General features: G+C 40.3%; 1 long non-coding RNA gene across 1 annotated transcript in view; it reads left to right on the top strand.

Moving 5' to 3' along the window:
* Positions 1-22,220, top strand: part of LOC140134202 (uncharacterized) — a 39,216-nt gene that overhangs the window by 13,419 nt on the left and 3,577 nt on the right. The window contains exon 2 of the long non-coding RNA XR_011856118.1: positions 3,366-3,479. This is a non-coding gene — a long non-coding RNA (uncharacterized lncRNA). The remainder of the gene's footprint in view (positions 1-3,365; positions 3,480-22,220) is intronic.

Genomic DNA, 22,220 nt, shown 5'->3' with positions numbered 1-22,220 from the left:
CCCTGATTTGCTTTTGTATTAACATTTTTTCTTTTCCAGGTCCTCGTCCGGCTTTGTGGCTGATCGGCCATTCATATGTTTATTGGGCTGAGCATAGGGCCCAAATTCGCTCGGGAGAAAGAGCGTTGGGGTTCTACAATGTCGGTGGGGTCTCCGCGGTCTGTGCTGGTTGCAGGCTCTCCCAGAGGTCGTGGAGATCAGCCGTCATCCTCTGGTCTGACGGTGTTGGTGATTCATCTTGGTGGCAACGATCTCTGCCATGTTCGTCTCAGTGAGCTTATCGCCATCATCCAGTTTGCTTCCTATTACGGCCAACTGGTGCTGGTATGGTCGGAAATTATTCCGAGGGATGTGTGGGAAGGTGCCCAGGATATGGCGGCTATTGAGAGAGGGTGGAGGTTGTTGAACACCCGGGTATCGAGATTTGTTCGGGCCAGAGGTGGCGTAGTTATTCGCCACAGGCAACCGGAAGGGGATAACAGCAGTTTGCTGCTGGCCGTCGGGGTCCATCTTACGGACATTGGCCTGGATATATTTTTGTCCGGGTTGCAAGATGGTATTGAGAGGGCTTTGTTTTGGTTGGCTGGGGGTTGGAGGGTTGTGGCGGTGGTACATGACCTCCTTCTTGGCGGATAGTTGGGTTATTTGGCCTACATGCCCATTGGCTGGCCAGCATACAGGTGGAAGGGTTTTTTGCACTTTATGTTTGCTGTTATTTAAATTTGTTTATTTGTTCAATCTATGTTTGAAAATAATACAAAAAATATTATAAAAAAAATAAGAAATGTTTACTTATATAAAGCTGTGGCCAACCCTCACGTCAACCCACATGTTTAACTTGAATACAAGTTTTCGTGCGTTTATTAGTGGCGAATTAGCGGTTCAGGGTTAAAGGGGCCTGTGCTCCCGGTGGTTTAGGCTTAATTTTATTTGGGCAGGTGTAGCTAACTGCTCTTGGGTCTTAGGCCTATTGCCCATGAGCCAGTTTGATGCGTGCATCAATCTCGCATCCTGTGCTTGCTGAAACATTTGTCCGAACTTTCATCAACTGAAACAAAACTCAGCATTTCAGTTCACTTTTGGCTATGACTGGCTATGACAGGCTATGATGCGAGTTTGATGCACACATCAAACTGGCTCACGGGCAATAGGCCTAAGGACCCAGGAGCAGTTACACACACCCCTCCTCCCTGTCTAATGTTACTGGTTCATAGGTGTACACATTTTTCTCAGGAGTACGGCAACCTTGGATCTAAATCTGGACTTATTTGGAGTTCTTAATATTTTTACCTCTGACAGTATATATATTTTGGGGTCTGAATTTGTTTCATGGATATGTATTTATTGCAGAATTTAGTCTGTATGCACTTTGGGTCCTGTAATCACTTGGTCTTGTCTCTGGGTTATTCTTCTTGCAAGTTGACTCTATGCTGCAGTTCTTGAATTTTAGTTTTCTCCACAAGGTGGAGCAGTAACCATACTTTTAAAGTTTGGTATAATCAGAAGAGTGGCAGAATAACTGGACTCTAGTTACAGTGGTAGTAGTTATCATATTATTTATCGCATAATATAAAGTATTAAATATTGTATAAAATATAATAAGACAGTTGTTTTATAAACTGTGCAATCATTTCCTAAAGTCCCTAAAGAGAGCTGAATGTGGAGATTTACACTTCTATGAGGAATGGGAATTTTTTTCTATTCCTAAGAAACTCACATCTAAGTAAGAGAAATATGTAGATTATTGTTCTTGCATTGATTGTATATTTAAATCACAAAGCCGTTAAAATGTTTTGGGAAAACTTGCAGTAACGTTTTGCAGAGCAAAATATCATATACAATGAGTTAGTTCTTTCATCTGATTATACAAATCAGTACTAAATGATAAGTATGGGGTAGGAAAAACAATAGGCTGGAATGTTCCTTCCTTGAGAAAGAACTGTATTTGTAGAAATTGTAAGAATTTCTCCTTTCTTGTATTCTATTTCTATAGCAGATCGGAGAAGCATGGATGAGAGTTTTTAGCGTATAAATAATTGATATAAAGCGTGCCTGCTTTAATATATTTGCTATGTTTCATATTTTGGTGTCTAAATGACCAGGTCATTTTTTTGAAGTTTGTTTATGCTCTTCTTTAAATGATAATAACTTTGGAACTTCTTTACATTTCAAAACAATTTACACTTTTTTTTAATGACATTTGAGACTTAACTTGAAAGAACAATTTTATTAAGAACATTTTAACATTATTATGTAATTAGCTAATTACTAAAAATTTGAAAATATATGTTTTTCCCTATTCATTTTTATTTTATTAGGGAGTTAAATTGTATAAACGTTTCCCCAAATATGTTATAAACAGGGGCGTCATCATGGGGGGGGAATACTTTGACTCCATGATTTGTGGCCATGGTCCCAGAGTCACAGTATTCCCTCCTGATGGGGGTCCTGCAAGCGGGGTTCGCTAGAAATTTTAAGCTCAATGCCCTATCCGAAACCTCCTCTTGGCAGCTAACACAGGAGATCTGGGCTGCAAATGTCCTGCAGACAGGGAGTAGCTCCACCCACCGGCCCAGGTCACGCTACAGAGAACATGACCTCTCCTTGCTTCCCTCTCATGGAGGCTACTGTGAAACGGCAGAGGCTGCTGTGCTCTTCTGCTCTGGAGCTGTCCTGATGCTTCTCCTGCACATGTTCTGCAGCTCCTGCCTGAAGTGATATTTGTGTAATATGTATATTTTTTTTAATCTACCCAGTGTATGACATATATTTATGTGTACGATATGTAATGTGTTTATATTGATGTTTCATGTAATTAATTTATATATAAGTGTAACATATAATGCATCTATATATAGGTGTAACATGTAATGGTATTATACAAAGGTGTAACATGCACTATTTGTATATTTGTATAGTTATGACATAGGTGTTACATGTAATGTATGTGGATATGTAATGTAATGTATGTGACATCAAATAGTATAATAAGTGACAGCCAGCATGGGTTTACTAAGAATAAAAGTTGTCAGACTAACCTGATCTGCTTCTATGAAGAGGTGAGCAGATGCCTGGATGGAGGAGCAGCTGTGGATATTGTGTTCTTGCAAAGGCATTTGACACTGTCCCTCAGAGACGGCTGATGGGTAAAATAAGGTCTATTGGTTTGGCAGGAATCATTTGCAATTGGATTGAAAACTGGCTGAAGGATCGTATCCAGAGAGTTGTGGTCAATGGTTCCTACTCAGAATGGTCACCAGTTATGAGTGGTGTACCCCAGGGTTCTGTGCTTGGCCCACTACTATTTAATATATTTATTAATAACAAAGAGGTAGGAATTAATAGCACTGTGTCTATTTTTGCAGATGCACCAAGCTGTGTAGTGTAATACAGTCTATGGAGGATGTTCATACGCTGCAGGGGGACTTGGACAAACTGAATGTTTGGTCATCCGCTTGGCAGGTTCAATGTGGATAAATGTAAGGTTATGCACCTGGGGGCTAATAATCCACATGCAACATATGTCCTTGGGGGAGTAAATCTGGGAGAGTCCCTTTTGAGATGGACCTGGGGGTACTAGTAGATCATAAATTAAATGACAGCATGCAATGTCAATCAGCTGCCTCTAAAGCCAGCAAGATCTTGTCATGTATCAAAAGGGGTATGGACTCTTGGGATAGGGATGTAATATTACCACTGTACAAGGCATTGGTTCAGCCTCACCTGGAATATGCCGTCCAGTTCTGGGTACCGGTCCATAAAAAGGATGCCCTGGAGCTGGAGAGGGTTCAACAAAGAGCCACAAAAATGATAAGGGATATGGAAGGTCTTAGTTATGAGGAAAGATTAAAACAACTAGATTTATTTAGTCTGGAAAAGAAACGACTACAAGGGGACATGATTAATTTATATAAATATATGAATGGTCCATACATAAAATATGGTGGGAAGTTGTTTCAGATTAAATCAAATCAAAAGACGAGGGGGCACTGTCTTCGTCTGGAAAAATCAAGGTTTAATCACCGGAGGCGACAGGGCTTTTTTTCTATGAGAACTGTCAATCTGTAGAATAGCCTGCCTCAGGCACTGGTCACAGCAGGGACAGCAGAGAGCTTCAAGAAGAGTCTAGATGCCTTTTTACACCTAAATATATGTTATATAGAATTATTTCCCCTAAATCCCTTCCTCATCCAATCCCTTCCCATCCTTGGTTGAACTTGATGGACATGTGTCTTTTTTAAACCATATAAACTATGATACCTGTCAAGGAGCTGGTGGCTTTTAAAAGATGGTGGTGCATGGATGCCACCATAGTTGTTTTGTTTTGCTCCCAATGATGTCATCGGGATGCGGCAATATGTTGCCATGACAGCCAAATGTCAGAAACGCCACTTTCACGCCAACTTTCAACATATACCAAATTTAACAAACAGTGATCATAAGGTCATGCAGTCCTCAAAATGGTAGCAATAAAAATGTCAGCTCATATCGCAAAATCTGACATCTAACACCAAAGTTAGAAAAAGTTATTAGCGTCAGAATATGGCGAAACTGAAATAAAAATTTTCATACACAAGGTTTTCAATTTTTTAAATGTATTAAAACACAATTTAGTATTCCTGTGATTGTACCGGAAAAAAGGGTTATTTGGAGCACACCAAAAGTGTAAATTCTTGTGAAAATCGTAAAAAACCAAGGTCACAAGAAAATTGTTGGAACACTGACGTAGCTGCTCATTATTACCTGGGGAGTAAGGTCAAGGGGAGGAAGAGGGAGAAGGACTAGTAAGAAGGGGTTCATCAACCACTGTATGTTTCTGTAGCGCTTTGCTATTTTAGCTGTGTGCTTATGGTCATTGTTTTGTTGGAAGGTGAACCTTCAGTCCAGTCTGAAGCACTCTGGAAGAGATTTTCATTCAGGATAACTCTGTACATACTTTCCTTCAATTACAATCCTGTCCCTGCAGCTAAAAAAACGCCCCCATAGCATGATGCTGCCACCACCATGTATCACTGTTGGGATTGTATTTGGCAGGTGTTGAGCAGTGTCTGGTTTTCTCTGCGTATGCCGCTTAGAATTAACACCAAAAAGTTCAATCTTCATCTCATCAGACCAGAGAATCTTATTTCTTTTTTTTTTTTTTTTTTTTTTTAAACATTTTATTGAACAAAAGAGAAGCATACATGCAATAGACCTCCGTATGGTCTTACTTGTTACAGAGTATTATTTAACATGTACAAGTGATGGTAATATAAATAATTCCGGAAGCGCAATTTCACCTTTTCACTGGCATTAAATGTGGAGTAGGTTAGTTCTTGCTTTATGACTCTTATCAGTCCATAGTGTTACAGTTCGCCAGTAATGGATCATTTGGGATTTCTTGTATTTCCAAGGTATGTTCTGTATTCTTCTCATACAAAAATAACTCAAAATAAATACAATAATAAACATATACATCAAAAACCAGGGGTGTAAAACTGTGCCCAATTATAACAGGGGTAAGGTTGTTCACTCTTGAAAGTGGCTAGAAGATGTCCAGATGTCCCAATGTTTCGTGAAGTTGGCTAGCGAGTTATGTTGGTATGAGAGTGCCTTCTCAAAAGCGTAGTTTGTATTAACTTGAGAGGTGATCTCACTTAAGGAGGGACATGTCGATTCCTTCCAGTGTCTAGTCAGGATTAGTTTAGTTGACATCAGTATGTGTGCCCCTACTGTTTTAACTGTAGGGGGGAGTTTATCTATGTCGATAAGAAGGAGAGATTTCTCTGGGGTGTCGAGATTCTCTGTGACACCTAGATTAGCTATTATAGAATGGGCCCCCTTCCATAAGGCACGAATCTTAGGGCATGTCCATAATGTGTGTATAAGGGTTCCCTTCTGACCGCACAACCTCCAGCAACCTGGGGGGGTGGATGGAAATATCTTATGCAATCGTGAAGGTGTGAAGTACCACCTCATTTGAGATTTAATTATAGCTTCCTGATGTGTCACACAACGGAAGGAGGAGTAGGTGAGGACCATTGATTTTTGCCATTGTGTAATGGATAAAGAAATGTCCAAATCTCTTTCCCAGTGGGACATGTAGGGGAGTTTAGTGAGTTCCTGTCTGTTATTGAGTAGTGAATAGAAAAGGGTTATTCCTTTCTTTTTCACTGAGGTGTTTTGGAGGTATTGAAGCGCTGGTTTATGGATGTTCAAAGCTTTCAGGTCATTGTAATGTAAAAAGCTCCTGATCTTCATGAAGTTGAAGATTTCTCTATCTGGTATGCCTGCCTTTTTGCTTAGCTCACTAAAAGGGGAGATTTTATCTCCGTCTGTTATGTCTGCAAGGGTTTTTAGGCCATGTGCTCGCCAGTGGGAAAGGTCCAGTTCTGGTATTCTGTATTCCAGATATTCTAAAGGTATTATGTGTAGAGGGAGTTTGATTTTATTTGTTTCCGTGGCCACCAACTTTCGCCAGGCTGAATCTGAAGCTATTATTGTAGCAAGTTTAGATGGACTAGAGGTTTTGTGCCATATTCCATCTAAAAGGCGGAACAAGAGGGGTTGGCCGATGAAGCTACTCTCAAGCCCTCTCCAAGTCATGTTTATCTCTTCATTCCACCAGAAATATAGCTGGTCTAAGACTGCTGCTAAATAGTAATCTTTGAGATCTGGAACACTAAGGCCTCCTGCCTTTTTTGGCTTTGTTAAAGTCCTATGAGCTATCCTAGGCTTGTTATTATGCCAGATAAATTTACTAAGTTGTGTTCTTGTTATATTAAAAAAGGATTCTGGGATGGGGATAGGAAGGGTTCGGAATAAGTATAGGAATTTAGGGAGTATCATCATTTTATATGATGCGATGCGACCACACCAGGAGAGGAAGTGTTTGGAGTAGTCTGCTAGTTCCTTATCTATTTTTGCTATTAATGGAAGGAAGTTTGATTTGTATAGTTCTGTAGTTGGAAAAGCTAGTTCTATTCCTAGGTAAGTGACTTGTTTTGTTTGCCAGTCCAAATTAAATTGGGATTTTAACCTAGTGAGGGTGGTAGGTGGTATGTTCACTGGGAGGATCTGTGACTTAGAGTTATTAATCTTATAGTAGGACAGGGAGCCAAATACTTGAGCTAGCTGAAATATACATGGTAGGGATTTTTCTGGAGAGGTGGACATTAATATGATGTCATCCGCAAATAAAGCGATCTTATGTTCCTGACCTCCTACTGTAATACCTGTTATGTCTGGATGTGAACGTATAGCTTCTGCAAATGGTTCTATTGAGATCACAAAAATGATGGGCGAAAGCGGGCAACCTTGCCGGGTGCCATTCGACAGGGTAAATTTGTCTGAAAGAGTACTATTTACAAAAACCCTAGCAGATGGTGTGGAGTATAATGCTTTAATAGCCATAAACATATGGCCTTCTATTCCAAATTTATGTAGTGTCATAAATACATACTCCCAGTTCACCCTATCGAACGCCTTTTCCGCGTCGACTGTTAAAAACGTAGTTGGGGTATTCCTTAATTGGCATATCTGCATAAGGTTAATTAACCTGCGTGTATTATCTGAGGCTTGACGGTTTGGGGTAAATCCTGCCTGGTCGGGTGCTATTAGGAAAGGGAGGATTTTCTTAAGCCTATTGGCTAGAATTTTGGCATACAGTTTAACATCTTCATTCAGCAGGGAGATAGGGCGGTAATTTGCTGTGTTATCTGTGGGTTTGCCTGGCTTTGGAATGGTGACTATTAACGCCTCCAGCATCCTGTCCGGGAATGCTCCATGTGTCGCTGCTTCTTTAAACACTCTACTTAAATATGGCGTTAATGCTTGGGAGAATTTTTTATAAAATGCTCCTGGCAGTCCATCTGGACCCGGGGATTTATTGCTTTGCAAAGATTTGATTGTTTTGGCTATCTCAGTTTCAGTAATTGGGGCGTTTAAGAAAGTCAACTGTTCTGGAGATATTTTAGGTAGGGATAGTTTATCTAAAAATTTCTGTATTTCAGTCTGTGTGGGGACATTTATATTATCATCTTCTCTGAGGTTGTATAATCCAGAGTAAAATGCCATAAAGGCGTTTGCAATATCTCTAGGGGCGATAATTTTTTCCCCTGTCAGTGGGTGGTGCATACTTGGTATTTTTGATTTAAGTGCTCTTTGCTTTAGTCTTCTAGCCAGCACTGCACCAGCTTTTTGATCTTGGGAATAGTGTCTTAATTTTAATTTCTGGAGTGAATGGGTGTATGTGTGCAACATGAGGTTTCTTAGATGAAGACGTAATTTATTTAATTCCAGGATTACAGATTGTGAAAGGGTCGCTTTGTTTTGGGCTTCTAGTAGTTGTATCTTTAGTAGGGTATCATTTATTTCCTTATTTCTTTTCTTTTTAATTGCACTGCCTATAGCTATAAATTCACCCTGGGCAAATCCTTTCATCATGATCCAGATTGAAAAAATGTTAGCATCTCCGTTATCATTAAATCTCAAAAATTCTCGAAGAGCATTCTCCATACGGGCTGAGTGTAATGTCTGTGCTACTGTGGACATGTTAGCTCTCCAGATAAAATCATTATGGTCTGAGAATTTATCCATAATTTTGATTTTAACCGGTGCGTGGTCTGACCAGTGAATAACTCCTATCTCCGAAGAGACTACTTGGTCTATCATACGCCTGTCTACTATTATGGAGTCAATGCGTGAATATGTCTTATGTCTGGGGGAGAAATATGTAAAATCCCTTTCCGTTGCGTGTTGAATACGCCATATATCGTGCAGATCATTTTCCCACAGTAAGCGGTTAAGAGTAAAGGATCTAGATGGAGTAGTCGAAGTAGTATCCATCTGAGGATGGTTAATTGCGTTATAGTCTCCACACATTATTAAGAAGCCTTGTTTAACAGTTGCTACTTTTTTAAAGAGTCTTTTGAGGAAAGGTCCTTGCTTACTGTTGGGTGCATAGATGTTAACTATTGTGTACTGTATGTTGTTTATCTTACATATTAGGATTATATAACGACTTTGGGGATCTATTATGGAGCTCTGTATATCTATCGCTAAAGAGGATTTTATAGCAATGAGGACCCCTCTTTTTTTTTTATGGAAGGAGGAGGAGATTATATGCGGAAAGGACGCATGATAGATTTTGGGGGGGTTTGCCCAGCAGATATGAGTCTCCTGTAAGCAAACGATATCTCCTTTTTGTCTCTTCACCTCATTCCATAGTTGTGATCTCTTGAAAGGACTATTCAGCCCTTTTACATTCAGTGAGAGTACAGATATTGCCATAATGTATACTTAGAAAACAAGCTACAGAGTAAATTCCTACTCTCCTTAATAAGCAGTAGCTTTCTTAGAACAACCTTAGTGGAAAATAGACAGTAATGGCATGGGCAAACATTAACAAACTCTATAACTATGCATAAAAACATAAGGGTAAACAAGAGGTTTCGTACCCGTTTTAGATAGGTACCACACTGGGGGAAAATTGTCCTTGTGGAAACGTAAGGACATTGAGGTCGGCTCCACCACCTTTTCCTTCTCAGGTGTGTCCCTTCTTCCTCCATTCCGGATCTAGGCGCTTGGGGTTGCTTGAAGATGCCATTTGCTGGGGGTCAGGTCTGGGAATTCCCCAGGAGTCCAGGGCTGCCATACCGTCTTCAATGTTGTTAATTGCAACAATCGCATTTTGTCTCTTGACTAGAATTTTAGTGGGGAAGCCCCACCTGTAAGGGATGTTGTTTGCTCTCAGTGTAGAAGTGATAGGGGCAAATCCCTTCCTTGCCTGGAGAGTAGCCGCTGACAAGTCTGTGAAGAGCTTGATAGATTCATAGGGCGCTGGAAGTTTGTCGAGTTTTCTGGAATGTGCAAGCAGCTGATCTTTGACATGGTAGAATGTAAATCTAGCCAGAGTATCTCGCGGTATTGTATCTGGTAGATTATCCGGCTTAGGCACTCTGTGAGCGCGGTCAATGCTTAGTTCATAGTCCGCCAAGTCAGGGATGAGAGACTTGGTTAATTGCTGGACATACGTTTTTAGCTGGGAAGCAAGAATCGATTCAGGGATCCCCCTTATCTTGACGTTATTACGTCTGTCTCTGTCTTCATTATTAATAAGCTTTGCTTGAATAGACGAGACTGTAGCCTCTACTGCGTTGTGAGCATCCACCAGCTCATTGTGTGATTCAACAAAGGATGCTAGCTTATCTTCAGTGTGTGACACTCTTTCCCCTAAATCTGAGATTGAGGTCTGAATAGGTTTAATGAGAGCAGACAAGTCAGTGTGCAGGGAGGATCGCAGAGCCATTAGCATAGCCATAAGTGTATGTTCAGACACAGTTTTGTCTGTGGCTTGAAAAGTTGTAAAAAAATCAGGCTGATAAGTGGGTGTAGTATTCACCTGGTGATAAGGTACTGAGTCCTGCTTCTTCACCCGTTGCTTTGCTGGGCTGTTGGTAGGTGAGCAGGAGCCTTCAGCTGCCTGCAGGGGAGATGCTGAGGCCAGTGAGTTTTCCTCTGAGTGGAGGAGCAGTGGAGGCATACTGAAATCCTCCTCTGTATGAGGGGGAGATGGGTGAGCTGGTGCCCGGAGAGGGCCAGAATCAATACTCCAGCGCTCCGGGACTTCAAAGGAGGCTGGTGAGTTGTTCCCCGACGGGGACCTTACTTGTGGCTTGCGTTGCGGCAGGGCACCGTGTGGCGCGCTATTGCCTGCTGAGGTCCGGTCCGCGGCGCCATCTTTCTTCCTCGTGGCGCTGCGTGGCGGGTCCGGGGGGAAGTAATGTCCGATCTGCCTCCCTCCCGTTTCTTTAGCTCCTCGCTTTCTCCCTGCGGAGGAGGGAAGGGAGCTGGTCATTTTGCTGGGCATTGTGCCCTCTTGTCGCCCGGGTTGCTGCTGTCTCGGGATGGTGGAGCCGGAGCGCTCTCCTTACGCGGCCATCTTACACGGCAGCCAGGCCACGCCCCAGAATCTTATTTCTCATAGTCTGGAAGTCCTTCATGTGGTTTTATGTAAACTGTGTGTGGGCTTTCATATGGCTTGCACTAAGGAGAGGCTTCTGTCTGCACACTCCGCCATAAAGCCCTGACTGGTGGAGGGCTGCACCGATATTTGACTTTCTCCCATCTCCCTACTGCTTTACTGGAGCTCAGCCACAATGATCTTGGGGTTCTTCTTTACCTCTCTTACCAAGGCTCTTCTCTGATGTTTCTTAGCTTGGCTGGACGGCCAGGTCTAGGAAGAGTTGTGGTCGTCCCAAACTTCTACCATTTAAGGATTATGGAATCAACTGTGCTGTTAGGAACCTTGAGTGCTGTAGACATTCTTTTATAACCTTGGCCGGATCTGTGCCTTGCCATAATACTGTTTCTGAGCTCCTTGAGCAGTTACTTAGGCCTCATGATTCTCATCTGCTGTGACATGCACTGTGAGCTGTGAGCTCTTATATAGACAGGTGTGTGCTGAACTCCTATGAAGAAGTACAATGATCTCAAGGAGGATCAGAAGGAAATGGACAGCATGTGAGTTAAATATGAGTGTCACAGCAAAGGGTCTGATGTTGGCAGTATAAATGCAGAAAAGAATAGGTGTTAAGACCGCACCATGTTGGGCTGCCACACTAATCGATAATATAGATCCTAATATAACCCTCTACAGCATAAATCCAGGTAACCAATTAGGCCCACAATATTTATTCAAAGAAATTCGCTGGAGCTGGAGTCAAACATATTCCTGTCTAACCTTGAAAAAATAAACTAGGTAGCCTATCAAGATCACTGGTTACTGAGAGTGATACACGTGCAGCAGGCCACTGACCACGACATCCAAATCGTTAGACAGCTTTAGCAAAATGCCACAATTTATTAAAACATAACTTTTAATTCAGATAGATAAAAGGCGACCACCTTCAAGTCGGTGGTCCAATTCAACCACAAGTCGTAAAAGAGAATACCTAGTGAACAAACAAACAATCACATACACGGACAAAAATTGCCGTACCATAACCAATATTTACAAAAACAGCATGAGAGAGGGCCACATGTATTAGTGCAGATATGCCAGTGTTGGGAAGAAAAGGGCGGTCCCAAGCTGCATAAGTCCATTAACTCCCTACGTGTTTCGTGCACCGGTCCTTGCGCACTCCTCAGGGGAATCTAAAGTAGGTTATACTTGTGCTGGTATGCTTGCTGCGCCACGATGGGCTGCATAAGTATGCGCTAAGTAGCGCTAAGACTTTCTCCAAGACGGGCAGTGGCTCGTCCTAGGCTACTCCAAGAGGTGCAAGCATACACCTAGTCACTAGGCGCCGACGCCGTGCTTTCAACCTAGTGACTAGGTGTATGCTTGCACCTCTTGGAGTAAGGGCATAACAGTCTGTATAGGGGCAGTCTTGGGACCGCCCTTGTAAGGGCTGGGAGCAATACAAGGGGGACCAGGCTAACAGATACAGTAGGGTATAATAGGTCATCACTGGACGGAACAGTCCCTACTGCGGCCAATTCTGGACGAAGACGGGTGAGATTCAACCTTTTCTTCCCAACACTGGCATATCTGCACTAATACATGTGGCCCTCTCTCATGCTGTTTTTGTAAATATTGGTTATGGTACGGCAATTTTAGTCCGTGTATGTGATTGTTTGTTTGTTCACTAGGTATTCTCTTTTACGAATTGTGGTTGAATTGGACCACGGACTTGAAGGTGGTCGCCTTTTATCTATCTGAATTAAAAGTTATGTTTTAATAAATTGTGGCATTTTGCTAAAGCTGTCTAACCATGAGTTCAACATTCTCTATATCAAAAATCCCTCTATTATCACAACCAGTTTTAAAATTTGGCCATTAAATTTCTGAATTCTCCACTCTATTTTGATTAAAGTAATAAAAAAAATGAATAAAATCATTTGATTTAGAGCAATCACCAGTTACATTTATTGTCCTTGCGTTTAACCCAGTTATCTTTTTCACCCCCCTCCATACCTGGCTATTGCTGCCATATTTTCCGGACTATAAGGCGCACCAGATTATAAGGGGCAGCATCAATAAATGCCTGCTAAAACGTCTAGGCTCATATATGGCGCACCGGATTATAAGGCGCACCTGATTATAAGGATGAATGACCAGCAGGTGGCAGACCTGTGCACAGTTCAAGGCAGCTGTTGTCTCTAAGTATGGTTCATATATTAGGCGCACTGGACTATAAGGCGCACCTTTGATTTCTGAGAAAATCAAAGGATTTTTTGTGCACCTTATAGTCTGAAAAATTTTCTTTCAACTTTCCCTCCAATTTCTGTTTATATGAATTTTTACACTCTCTAATCCTGTTTTCAGTTCTTTCTGCATATTACATATTTCAAAGTTGTCTCCCCATTGAAAATCTCTTTTTTTCTTAATTAAATGGACCTTCAATGCTGGGGTCAACCATGTCTTACCTATTTCCTATCATCACCTTCTTTACTGGAATAATGCTGCTGGTATCATGGAAGCAATCTACAATTTCCATTGCTAGTTGGCACTCTATTTTTTAGACCTGTTTTGTTGCAGGTCAGTGAATAAAATCCCAATAATTCCCACAGTCACAGGGGCAGCACAAATAAAAAAAGAGTGGACTCCAGAAATCTGAAAGTAGTTTTGGAGGTAACCTCTTGGGATCCTATGCGGCCCTAACAAATTTGGTATGTAGAAGAGGGATGATGCATGTACTCCATTATCCATCTAACATGGCCGCTAAAGTATCAATCTGGAATCAGGTGGTAGAATGTCAGTGAGAAGAGGGGACAGAGATGACTTATCATACTATCTGTGTCCTCACTCTGTAGCTGAAACATAAGAGCTCTGAATGGCATAACTGGGAGGTAAGTGTAACATCTATCCTCGAGGCCTAGCCTTTCTTTGGAGGCTGTAGACAGCTGGGCCAAGAATACCGGAGAGGCTGTCTCATGCTGCCCGGGCACGCTATGGTTATGGTGTTTTGTATTGGGACTGGAGGATGGGCCTACAGCCTGGCAAGTCTCCAGCAGGTGGTGTGTGCAAGAAAAGATGGAGGGAGAGGTTGATGCAATAGGCTTATCCCTGGGACAACCCCTGAGGTGTATGTAGGAGTCCCTGGATGATGGAGGATGGGGAGCCTGTGATGGTGATGCAGCCTGATCCAGGATTTACATGAAGGCACGTTGTGAAAATCAACTTACAGTTACTTCAAACGGCAGGCAACGGCCTTTACTTCCAAATACAGATTCAGCAGAGCTGGAAAGCTGGCAGAAGATAGCTGGTCCGCAGAAAGAGTTTTTCGCAGTCTGGTAGTAACTTCAGGCTGGGCTGGTAAAGATAGAGTCTTGTCCAGATAGTCGACCTCTGCTTCCTTGTAGTGTGTCTGGTATTATGACACTGAATGTTGTGAATGTTGTAGCACAGATATGTGCTGCTCTCTCCTCTGCTTACTGGAACTGACATGTGCTCCAAGATAGTGTCTCTCACTCTGACTAGGTCTGACTCTCTGCTCTGGTTCAAAAACGGCAGACCATGTGCTTCCGCCCCACCAGGGCATTTTATAGTCCTCAGGTCAGGTGGTAGCATGCCCCAACCAGCTTCCTTTACAATAGAATAAATATTCTTATTGGATAACAACATTTCACATTGCTCACTCCAGCCTTACCAGGCAGTGGCTGCAGCTGCAATTGCAAAGTTCTCCACCATTTAGAGACCAGTGTCCCTAACAGCTCCTAACATGGAGAGGGTGCTATGCCACCTTGCCTATGCATTGGCAGGGGTGTTGCATAAGTAATCTTTAATTATTTTATTTTAGACTGCATTAAAGGATGTAGGAGGGAGGAAAGTATAACAGAGAGGGGCACTTAATAGAAGAGAGGTACTGTATAGAGCGGAGATGGGGGTAATAAAGCCCAGAGGACACGCAGTGGTGCTGTATAGAGGGGCAGGGGATAATAGAAGAAAGAGACAATTGTATAGGGGAGAGTTGTTGTATCCATAGGAACTTCAGAGAAGTTTCATCTCCTAAAAACCTACAATAGGTTTTAATCAAGGAAATAATGCAATATTTACAGATTATGTAAGAATTGTATCAGGCTGGAAAAGTCTTCAATGTCAATGGTATAAAGAATCTCTTAAAAATGGTATAGGAGTCTTTCTAGGGGAGAATATCAGTATTGTATGATGCAAAATTTAATCTATCATGCAAGTAACAAGGATTTTAATGGGACTTCTAAGAACAAAGCCAAACATGGACATTTAGATCTCTATGTGCCTACTGGTCAGTTTAAACATTGAAAAGAATGGGGCACATTTACTAAGGGCTTTGCGATGCACTTTAGTTGTAGGTTCACGCTCTTCATGGCTAAAAAGGCTTGCACAGCTATTTAAGAAGTCTGTGCACTTGGATTGTGGCACACGCGACCGTTTTGTTGCGCAGCTGCGCTGGCTTCCACACGGAACAAATCAGGGGGGGTGTCGTCGGTCCGACTGATTGCGTCATATTTAACTTTGAAATTGTGTTGCACGCCCTATGTTTAAGGTGCACCACAAAAAAGATGGTGAACTATGTCAGACCTGAGTGGGGAAGCGACACATTCATGATTTCTGGCGCACAATCTTAGTGAATCGCCACACGCAGCATTCTAGGCGGACAATGCACTTTCAGTGAACTCGAGCAGCATTGTAAGTAAATGTGCCCCGATGTCTTAAAATGTGCCAGCTTTATCAGAATGGATGATGCCAGATGATTCACCTGATTCATTATTTTTAGAATAACTTCTAACATTACAAATCTATTGCACAATTTCATGGATAAATCTGTACTTCTGTGTTGCAAAGATATGCATGAAACCTTAGGTCTCTTTAACATTGGCGCTGTTTTTCACGTCAGTGTTTCAGTGATTTCCACGGATGATAACTAGAAAGTGTCAGAAAACAAGCATACTATAACATTTGTTTGGGCTTCAGCGTCATCCTCTGTCCATAATGTCCAGCAGAAGATGTGTTGCTGACTATGATTTAGTACTCAGTTAGCATTCTGAACACTGCCCTATTTTACTTATGTCTGTCTTAATTTAATTCCACCACACCCATATGTCTCCTGCTGACTTGTTTCTGGGCTGCAGATGGTTGAACTAGTTGTAATGGGCTGAATGATTTTACATTCCCTTGCTAGTCTGTTTTGTGTTTGTTCTAGATGGCAGGGTGCTGTTCCACTTTCACTTTCTGGACCAGGACTCTGACATAAGATGATTGTTTGCCCACTTCACAGTGTTTGATATAAGTCTTCCTTGCTGGTGTTTTTGTTGTACTGCATTTTGCAATTTCTTGACCTTAGGTTGCCTTCTCGTCTTCATTTGATTTCTTACTCTGTATTTAGCAGTCCTCTTTGTTTTCTTCAACAACCATCATTCTATATGTTGTTTTGTCCTGTTTTTGTCTCTGTGTCTCCTTTTTGTGCAGTTAACACCTGCCATCTAAGGTATGATCAAGAAGTAGATAGGTACAGTTGGATAGGTCTAATATTAGAGCTTACTTTTCTGGTGATTCTATGTTCTTTATTAGTAGCAGTACACATAGAAAGCAAGATGAACGAATGTGTAATGATTGGGGTTATTAAATTATAATTTATATTAAATGGTCATGTCATTGTATAAAATATAATATAGAAAGACTAGGCATCCTGAAATGAAAGAAGTGCAATGGATAATGTAGAACACATAATGATGGTTATACCCCATAAAACATTAACTAACTTCTTTACAGATTTCTCACATGTCTTGGATAAAACTATAATAAAAAATAATTTGCAAATCTCTGTTAAATAAATCACCTTAAATGTCTGACTCAGATGATTTTATTCCAGTCTGACACAAGAATAAACAGTTTTGTTCAGTTCTTCTATTGTTCTCTGCATTGCATGGAGTGTTTGTTTTGTGAAAACCTACGGACTAAGACAACTATTAAGCATACACTAATGAATCTTTTTCTAAGTAAGTCATTTATCATGCAGTTTTAATTGCAGGACTCATAATTCCTCCAAATTCAGCTGCTTTGTGAAACAAGCTGATATCCTACTCAGCATGTACAGACGCAGAAGTTATAGGAAGTCCGAAGAAAATCAGGTAGCCTCTGCTGTTCAAGGTCAGCACAATAATGTCATTACTCTAAGCAATGGAAAGTACAGCAAAATGTATTACCACCAGATCACTTGTACTTATTTATTAGCTATCATAATATAGAGTAGCCACACAACCAAGAGTACTGACTGAGGCCCCTTTAAATTGCAGATCGGCAAGTGTGAGGGGTGTTGGACACTAAATAATCACATGTTGATGACCCTTCAATTGAATAGGTCATCAATGTGACAGTCCCAGAAAACCACTTCAAGCTTTAATGGCATTGGCTGATCTGGCAGCCGCAAATATTGCAAACCACAAATTTCAGGTATTGAGATTATTTTTAAGATATAAATCCAGGCATGCTATCTAAACCTGAACAAAAGTCCTATGAAAAACCTGTGTAGCAGAATCCTATATGTGAATGAGCATAGTGTCTGAAATGACAAAAAGGGAACATGCCACTTAAGGCAACATCCACTATGTGCCATAAACAATACCAATATGCAATAATAAGTGCAGTAAAAAATAAAGAACAGAGCAAAATGTAGGTTATGTACAGTGCTGATCAGTGGAGAAGAATTACTACAAGTTGGGAAAAGACATAAGTATACAGCAACTGCAGGTAATGCAAGATGAACAAAAATAAATGGAATTAATAGTTATCCAGCCAATGTTAGTAAACATGGGACAACATTATACATTACATTTTAACAACATTATACTATATGTCAATGGATTTTTACCTGGAGAGAAGAGTCATCAACACCATTAGACTCCATGAACATTCATTCCATATCACAAGGACTGCATGGATATTTCACGCTACTATATTTGTCATACTGCTGTGAACAAAGGTCCCTGTCCATCAAATACATATAACAGATACAATGGGGCAGATTTATCAAGTGTCTGAAAGTCAGAATATTTCTAGTTGCCCACAGCAACCAATCACAGCTCAGCTTTCATTTTACCAGTGCTCATGAATATTTTAAAGGGGAGGTGATTGGTTGCCATGGGCAACTAGAAATATTCTGACTTTCAAACAGCTTGATAAATCTGCCCCAGTAAGTTTTTCTCAAATAAAACAGTTCACAGTTATATTAAGAAGATAACTGGATTCATGACACAGTCCACAGATCAGCATGCTGGATTTTTTTAGTGTATTTGTGTACATGAGGCTGGACATTGAAGCCATGACAATGAATTTTTTTCAGTAGTGCCCCCCCCCCCCATATAGGTTCTATAGAATCAAATGATCCCCTTATTCCCTCTCTGTATACTGTGGTCCATAGATTAACCTCATTGAGTATGTTTGGGGGACACTTCTAGCAAACCCAATTCCCTCTTCTTTTTTTTTATTTTGCAGTGTTAAGTAGTTAGCACATGGCAGCAGATTGGTTTGGGCCACTGTTTTTCAGTTTATATGACTGTCTATGCAACTGTCTACCTGTACAACCTGGAAGTCAGCAATGAGTATACTCCAGTAAAGAAAACTGGTTATAAGGATATTAAGATATATAAAGTTTGTTGTAATCTATGAGTTTTGGTATTGTCAAAGTGGAAATTAAAAAGAATAAACATAAAAATCCCAGAGTTGAACACGGCATCATATTCGGATGTTACATTTTGGCAGAGATTAATATATAGTTGAGGATGTTTCATGGCTTAGGAATGAGTACTATTAAAAGTAGGCAAATTATGGGAGCTGTATTTACTTTTCAGAAGTGAGTCTGGTATTGAATCTCATCCAAGTCTAATGTAGTTCTCTAGTGATACGCTGCCTAATGGTGGCAAAATTATTTGATGAGTTATCTGTTTAATAGCCACAAACATAAAAATGTTATTAACCAGGCATAAGGCTCTCAGTGTAACAAAATGCAAAGCAGATGCTTGTTAACATCCATTGCAGACTTTATCTTCACTGTGTAATCAAACGTTCTTAGATATTGACAGATATTATAGAAGTAATTATTGTCAAAAACTAAATTATAACACATAATGCCAAGCTGCAGAATCTAAAGCCGACACAAAGTTATCTTTAATTATAAAGAGGATCATAGTATGACAGAAGGACACATCTAATATGGTTTATATAAGACATATAACCCAAAAAATCAACCAAGGAAGGGAAAGGACAGGGTCAAGGACAACCTCTTTCCCTTATCCCTTTGCCTGTGTAATCTAACAGCAACAGGAAGAGGAGAGGAGGCTCATTGTAACAAGCAGTGAAGCCACAGCACTGAGGGGCTGCATAAATATAAGACTTCATTTTAGAAGGAAGGAGGCCATGGATAACATATATGAGAACATTTCCACAGTCACAGTGCCTGGATCTATGAGTATGTGTTCCTGGTTTATCTTGCTTATCTTTGATAGTAGATTCCCTTTAAAGTATCATTATGATGATAAAATAATAGATGAGATCTGCATATTTAAGACAAAAATACAACTGATACTAAGAGCAAAACAATAGAGAGGTTATCCTTACACACACCATCATCACGCTGTCTGCCCCCTCCTCCAGCCTTTTTATTGCAGAGAAGGACATAATCTGCAGGAAGTCAGTTATGCAAGTGGAGTTTTTTTTTTGTATTATGTGCCTTTACAAAATAGTTAAATGGGTATTCCCACTTCAACAAGTAATGGATATTGTTTGAATAATGAAAAGTTATGCAATTTTCTAATATAATTTCTGTATCAATTCCTTACTGTTTTCTAGATCTCTGCTGTTGTCCCTCTATAGAAAGCTTCATTGTTTATTTCCAGTGGACCGAAATCTGACCATGGTCACACAGGTGCACGGCTCGTTATATCCCACAGCTCTGATTACTCTCTATGACACTAACGAGCCACACACCTGTGTGACCATGGACAGATTTCTGTCCACTGGAAATAAACAGTTTTCTATAGAAGGACAGCAAGCAGAGATCTAGAAAGCCGCGAGGAATTGATACAGAAAGTATATTGGAAAACTGTATTGTTTTTCATCTTACAAACAATAACATGAATTTGCTGAACTGGGAATACCCCTTTAATTTAGATTGTATTGTTGGGATTTTTAATTAATGTAATTTTTGTTTACAATCGTACAATAAATCAAAAACACAAGGGGTCAATTGTTCTGTCTAGAGAAAAAAAAGTAAATCTCCAGAGCTGGGGGATAGGGAGGTTTGTTCTGTTCATTGTAACTAGCTGTGAATCAGCAGCACTGAGGGGCTCTGGTAACATCCCCAGCATAAGTATAAAAGTTGATTTTAGATTTTTTTTTTCTTTCCTATGGCAACTATACACATGATTTGTGTCATATTAAAGATCAGGATATCTTCTTTAAGATGACATCAGGTTTATGTCTTTGTAAGCTAGAGAATTAGAGAAATTCAAACTACAGATAAAGATACAGTTCCCGTCTAGTTTTTTAACTGCCTGTATGTCCAGTTCTGTAACTCACAAAACCACAAGGATCTGAAAGAAAAAGATTTTTATCTTTAATATGACACAAAAAGCTTGTGTCTAAGTACTATAGAACAGAAGATTACATTGTGTCTGAAATGACACAATTTCTGTAACCTTTAAACTTGACTCATCTCATGTGAAAATGGGTTGAGAAGAGGCATATGTGTCTGATTTTCAATTTTTACAAAAGAGGGAGCTTAACAAAGGACATTTAATACCCTACCTGACCTGGACTAGTAGAACAGTGGGGTAAAAACTTGATGACAGTTTCCCTTTAAGTGTAATTTTCTTAATGCATTTAGTACTATAAGAGCACTGGCAGAACCTCCCGTGGCATGAGTGCAGATGGTAACTACCATTGGAGAAGCAATTGGAGAACCAACTTGTAAAAATGTTTCTCTTTTCACAGAGCAAATATTTTACTAAAGAATTACACTGTTATCTGGTCTACATCAGACTCTTCCAATAGTATCAGTAGATGTCTTTTTGTGATTTTGTGTTCCATTCATCGATGACCCTTCAGCAAGATAGTTTTGCAGAAAGTTACCCATTGGCGATGAGAAGTACAAGGCACTGACTACTAACTTTCTTACTTTTACACAGTTTCATGGTAAGAGCTCTAAAGTCTCTAAAGTGAGCTTTAAAGTTATGCCTGGGCACTTTCATGAGACAAATGAAAATTGTATCAGATATCTCAGTAGTTGCAAATCCTTCTTATTTAACTTGGTTGGCAACTTGATATTGGGGGTGTCATTGGCTACTGACTAGACAAAAAATGTGAAATGACGAGAGAATCTATCTGGTCATCGGAGAAATATTCAGTTAGAACTAAAAAGTGAATACAGCGCACCAGTGCTTAGGAAAAAGGATCAAGAAGAGTAATATATGGGTGTGCCATATGTATATACTAACCAGATAATCAGCAATTTCCTAAAATTCAAGACCTGACTTACCTGTTTCCAGGTGTGGAACTGCATCTAGATTCATGGTGTATCGAGTGCAAGCGGACCATCTCTATGATATTCCATTCCTCAAATTAGTAAATTACGACTAAACTACTTCTTAATAGTTGAGGAGCATGATCGGAAAACTCTTTTGTCCCTTTCTATTCTCATTGCTAGGATACATAAGACAGCAAACCGATACAGCAGCAAATAATTACACTAGTAATAACACAAGCAAGGTGGTCGCTGAGGAAAATGCAGGCCACGACTGCTAGTAATGATATCTATAACGGGTATTGCTTTCATAAAAAATCCATTGTACCACTACAACAAAATTTGGAAATTAGCAACTTGGGCACGTATCAGCAAGTATGCATAGTATGAACTCTTTCATCAGGTTATCTGCACACCTTGCAGATTGTCACTTGGAAAATCTGCATGAAAATCTGCATCCAATTTGTGTGGTTTTTATGTTTGCTTTATAATGTGAATTTATTGTTGCTTTAGTGTTGTTTTTTAATGTGGATTCTCTTTTTTAGCAGAGGGAATTCTGCATTAAAAATGCACATTGATGCAGATTTTAACTTTCCCATAGATTTCAATGTAAAAGAAAATACGCTAGGATGTACAAAAAAGTAATATGATTATTATTTTATTTTCCCCGCTGAGCATCATTTTCCATAAGGAAAAAACACATTGTTTACATTACTTTTTCCAAATCACTTTCACTTT

This window comes from Engystomops pustulosus, chromosome 5 (assembly GCF_040894005.1).
Source record: "Engystomops pustulosus chromosome 5, aEngPut4.maternal, whole genome shotgun sequence".
NCBI classification, from domain to species: domain Eukaryota; kingdom Metazoa; phylum Chordata; class Amphibia; order Anura; family Leptodactylidae; genus Engystomops; species Engystomops pustulosus.
The sequence above is the reverse complement of the archived record's forward strand: the minus strand, read 5'-3'. Positions and strand labels throughout refer to the sequence as shown.